Consider the following 6,028-nt stretch of genomic DNA (forward strand, 5'->3'; position numbering starts at 1 on the left):
CCAAAGGAACCCTACCACCAAGATCCACTAAGGAGTACCACGAATTGGTGAACTTTCTCTCGGTAGAATGATAGATCGGGGTCTCCTCCACCACCTCTCAAAGTATGAGCAAGATTGGTTGGGTGGATGAGGAGATCCCCTCAATTTTGAGCTCAGCAACAATGGAGGAGAGAGAGAGAGAAGAGCCAAGTCGGGCTGGGGAAGAAGGTGCCTTTATATAGGTCCCTCCAAATCCAACCGTTGGATGCTGTTTTTGCCTAAGCGGTACTACCGCTTCTGGGAAGCGGTACTACCGCTCTGAGTTCGAATCCCCACAGAACTTTTCCACGTGGACACGTAGTGGTACTACCGCTCGCGGTACCGCAATAGGGTCCAGACCTTACTGGATCCAAAGCGGTACCAGAGCGGTACTGCCGTAACGCGTTACGGTACTTACGCGGTACCGTGGGCGGTACTACCGCTTGCAAGCGGTACTACCGCTCAAGGTACCGTAAAGGTACCGTAGCCTATTCTGTGGAGCAATTTCGCGTGCAATCCTCAGAGCGGTATCTCGGGCGGTACCAGTAGGGGTAGCGGTACTACCGCTCCTGGTACCGGTAGTACCGCTGTGGCTAAAACAGCCTTTTCCTATTTTCCTCTCCTACCATGTTACCTCGCGACACACACACAAAACCAGAAAGCCTAAGAACTACGCTTCGGTCTTCTGATCATATTGTGTTCGGCGAGGGCACCGTGCATCTTGCAAACCTATCAATGACAAACTTTGTGCACGGTTAGAATTGTTCGGGTGTTGTTATCAAACACACAAAACACAGGATATGGATCTTGCTCTTACAATCTCCCCCTTTTTGGTGTTTGATGACAACACACGAATTTGCAATAATTCATAGGATATTATGATAAGGTATTTGGTTTTCAAGAGTAGGCGAAGCTCCCCCTAGATGTGTGCATATTTAGAATATGCATTTGTATACAAATGCACACATCCTAGAGAGAAACTCCCCCTAGATTCTACAAACCAAGCACAAGTGCTAAGATGAACATATGACACGATTATGTAGCACAAGTACACTATGGAGGCAAGAATATTTGTATATAGGGGAGTTTGGGTGAACCTTTTCATACCTTTGCCTTGAGAAAACCCAAACTCATAATAATAAGAGCCTCCATAGGAATGATGTAGCCAATCAAAGGATAAATAATGGAGACCATTAAGCTACGAACGATTAAGTCTTAATACAAACGGGGGGATCGGGAGATCCACAAATAGAGCAGCAAACACACATACGAATAAAGTTCCGAATAACTTGGGGAAGGTTTGATGCCAAGGCCGAAAGAACCAAAACGAAGCCACCAAGCCCTTGGCATCCCCATGCAAATTCCCGTCCTAATAGATCAACTTCTCCCCCTTTGGCATCGAGACACCAAAAAGGGAGAAGGAGCATACTAACGCCCCAAGGGAATCACTCGTCATCATCATCCTCGTCATCGTCATCCTCGTTATCATCACCCTCATCCTCAACGTCCTCCTCCTCTTCATACTTGCCTTCATCATCATCTTCTTCTTGGGCAAGGCCCTTGCCATGAGGTGGCTCGGGGATGGATTCCTCGGAGCTTGACCAAACGAGCTTTGACTTCCACTCACCGGGAGGAGTGATGTTGTCCTCGGAGCCCTCGGAGACCGGAAGTTGCATATGCCTCATCATCGCCTTTTGGCGTTGGCGGATCTTCTTGTTGTCGTGATGAGCTTGATACATCCTATCTTCAAGATCCCTCTTGAAGCAAAAGGACTTCTTGAGGCGAGCGGTGAGCTTGGCGAAGAGGCCCTTGGTCTTTACGGAGTTGGGCACATAGTCGGAGTCTTCGCTATCGGCTTCGTCTTCATCCTTGTCCTTGGGAGCTCCCTTGCCAAACCTTGGAAGGTCAAGGTCCTTAACAAGAGGACTCTTCTCCTTGTGGATGGTGACGTTGGGGCGGCATTGTTGAAGAAGATCTCCGCGGCCCTCTTGATCCCACTTGAGACAAATGAGCCTCATGTGGTAAGGAGCGTACTGAGGAAGCTTGCGAAGGAATGCACAATCATGCATCTCATGCCAAATGTAATCCATGACGTCCAGTTGGTTGCCGCGGCCCCTCAACTCATGAGTACGCACAAGGAGATTCACAAGGAACCCATGCACCTCATCGTGGATGGTATGCTTGGGGTTGATGGTGCTGCGGTAGATGCGGTTCATGATGTCGTAGACAGGTAGAAGGCCTTTGGTGCTTCCACACAACATCCTCCCTCGAATGTAGAGATCGGCCATTTTCTCCTTGGCCATTGGCTTGGCTTGGAGAATAATGCGGAAGGTGTTTGAGTCGTCTTCGGGGAGCTCATAACCAATGCTTCTAGCAAAGTCTAGCCATGAGGCCTCCATCACATGCTCCCTTGTCATCCACTTTAAGGTGCGATAGCCTCCTTCAGCCTCAAGAAAGACAACCGTGGCATAGAATTGGCAAATTACCTCCTTGGAGAAATCGTGAGAGAAGGTCATCAAATGTATGAGTCCTTGTTCATCACATATCTCTAGTGCTTCTCCAAAGTAGTCGAGGTCGGAGTTGAGCTTGTCCATGCTGATGGAGTATTGGGGGCAACATTTGAACTCTTTGGCCCCATAGACCTCATTGTAGATCCTCTCTTGATTGACATGATGAAAATAGTTATTGGGGCATTGACGAGCATTTCTCGGCAGCAAATAAGGATTAGCCCCTCGCACTTCCATGAACTGGCCATTTTTGATATCAAGCATTGATCTTTGAGGGCCCCTTGCCCCTGCTGCAGCTTCCCTCTGTCGCTTGGTGGTCCTTGCCGGTATGATCTCATCTTGCTCTTCATCTCGGTGACGACGAGAGGATGGATTGACCTTGCCACCACGGGTCTTAGGTGCTCCTGTGAATAGCAAAGATTTGGGAGGGAATAGGGGATAAGTGCACAAGCCGAGAAATTAAGGATCAAAGAGGACACTAACAAGCAACATTGGTGACTCTAGACAGAGCGGTAGTACCGCAATTTCAATCCGATAGTGCTGCTTTGACCGGTAGTACCGCTCGAGGATGAGCGGTACTACCGCTTAAGCTCAGCACATCCAGATCGAGATCGAGTTCATGGCAAAAATCGATCTAGTGTCATACATTGTTGCTAGCTAGTATCCCTGCACATGTATAGCTTCCAAGAAGGCTTCTCCACCATAAATCTCCATCAAACCCTAGCCTATGCATCTAGGGAGTTCAACACACCCTAGAGAGAGAGATTAGGGTTCATACCGGAGGACATGGCGTAGAAGGAGGTGGGGAAGCTTCTCCACGGAGGAGATTTGGCCGGCGGCGGCTGGAGGAGGAGATCGGGGCCGGTCTCCTCGAGGTCTTGAGGTTGGGAGCTCCTTTGCTTCGAGGTGGGCAGGGGATTTGTGGTGGTTTTGGGAAAAACGACCTGCCCGGTACCTCTAGTCAAAAGATGCAAGCGGTAGTACCGCTCGTAAAAGCGGTAGTACCGCTTACCAGTACATACCGGTACTTAGGGCGGTAGTACCGGTCTGGGGATAATATTCAGTTTCGTCAGATAACTACCCCAGAGCGGTAGTACCGGCCTGAGAAGCGGTAGTACCGGCTTCCAAACTCAAACACACTCAGATTTTGGTGTAGACTTGTGCTTTTAGACTGAGTTGGCTCAAGAGATAGATGATGGCTTAGGATTAGTTGACGGAACTGTTAAGGTACTACCCAACCAAGCTTGCAAGAATCAAAGCAAGAAAAGCCAAGCTTGGGTGAATCTCCCGTGAAGAAACAAAGAGAAAAGAATACACGAAAAACAAAAACAAGAAGAGAAGAGAAAAGAAAGACAAAAGGAACAAAAACTCCTTGAGGAGGAGGTTTGGTGGCCGAAGCCACCGTGTAAGAGTTTGGTAGTGTGAGGTCGCGTAGAGACCTAGGACTCACGACTACAACTCAACATGAAGCTCATAGTCACTTGATTGATGAATAGCATATGCTTTGGGTTTCTTTGTGCATCATGGGGGGAGGGATAGCTCAATAAATTTAAACCGCACTCCCCCTATGTTCATGCATGCTTTACATCTAGACATATGGCGCAAGAGTGGCATGAGTATTCACTTATGGCACAATGTCCGGATGAGAAGCACAAGGTAGAGAGGCAAACCTTGACGATTATCGATAGAGAGTGAGTCCATTGTCTTGTCGGGCACATTTGGGGAGAATTGATACTTGGGATTGCTATACCGTTGGACCCCATCATATCTTGCTCTTGAGTATGTCTTGTACTTTGCTTGAATTATGAAAGAGTCTTGACGCTTTAGCACCCCGACGAGAATAGATCAAAAGGATAGGTTCTTGTGAAGTTCCTTGATTTTCAACATGATTTGGGTCCTCGCCTTGACCTCATTGTTGTTGATGCCGAACTTGAGGTTGTGGAAGAGGTGACCTAGCACTTGGTTGTCCAAAGGAAAAGACTTGGCCTTGTGGTGTAGATGGCTCCACATAGGTGGAACTTCGTCCTTCCCCGGTACTCATAGAAGGTAGCTTTTGAGATCGGCGAGTGCCAACACTCATCCTTCCTATGGTAATCGGGGGAATTGCATCTCCTTTCTCACAAGAAGCACTTCGCCTCCTCCAAAGAACTATCATATCCATCGAAATGTCTCATCACTCAATACCACAAACCTCACAATAGACTCATACTCCATCATCATGCTTGAGTGTCTTCTTAGATTTGTCTCTCACTTCCGACAACCCTATGAGGTTAGGGTAAGAGTATGGCTAGGAGCAAAAGATGGATTCCTTCTTTGCCAATGAAGATATCCAAGATCTTGAGCACAAATTCTGTTCCATCGTTGCTTCTTCTTGCAAGGATTATGTCATAGAAATTGTATTGAAATTGTTTGAGAGACTTCATCATGGTTCATTTCCTTCAACACAATTCCTACAAAACAAAATCTCTACACAAAGAAGCAAATTCCATTAGTCCTAGGCCGTGGCCCCTTGAGGAGACTAGCTCCTCAAGAGTACCACTACATGTTCATAAAAGTAGGTACAAAGACCCAAGAGTGTAGAGCAATGAACAAAGAGTACATATGTAAGAGTCTTGACAAGGTAGGACTTGATCACCACCTTGTCAAGGCTCCAATACCTTTAAGCTTGTTCGGGTTATCGTCATGTGAAAGATAGATATAAGGACTTGATGACGACAATGAATTCCTTGCTTCCGGACGTAAGACTTGTGGCTTCAAGATTAACCACCCAATAAGCATCTCCGAAAGCAAGGCCCTTCATGGATCAAGAGTTGGAAATAGGAGCCCATTTTTCAATGGGCCCTATCCTCATATTCTTTGCTTCATTGATCCTTCTTCCTCTCTCAATCTTCTTTGGCATAATTGCCACTTCTCCTTCATTGCATAAGACCTCGCGGGCTTCAATGACTCCTTCCAAGAATTGGATTTGGATTTGGAGACTCTCAATCTCGGACCTCAAGTTGTTAGCTTCATCTTCTCGATCCAATAGAGCTTCTTCAAGAAGAGAATTCCTTCTCAAGAGTGAATGCGTGTGTCTCTCCAAAGTGGCAATGTCGTCCTCATGATTACGACAAATGTAATCCTTGCTTGAGCGTTTGTATTCTTCTATGGCTTCATCTTGCATAAGCTTGATCACCATAAGTTTTTCCTTGCTTCTCTTAAGATAAGCAATTTCATCCTCATGGTTACAACAAGTGACTTTTTCTTTGCTCAAACGGATCCACTCCAACAAGGATTCATTTTGCCTCTCATTCACTTCGACTAGCTTGGCCTTGTGTTTCTTTAGAGTGGCAATCTCTTCTTCATGATCACAACATTGCACCTTCTCTTTACTCAAGCGATAGTATTCATCTAAGGCCTCCTCTTGAGTTGAGATGACATTCAAGAGTTTTGCATTGTGTTTTCTCAAGAAGCATACTTCGTCAAGGAGCTTGTCACAACATGAATTAGGACCTTCATCTTCT

Source organism: Lolium perenne, chromosome 3 (assembly GCF_019359855.2).
Source record: "Lolium perenne isolate Kyuss_39 chromosome 3, Kyuss_2.0, whole genome shotgun sequence".
In the NCBI taxonomy this organism is placed as follows: Eukaryota; Viridiplantae; Streptophyta; class Magnoliopsida; order Poales; family Poaceae; genus Lolium; species Lolium perenne.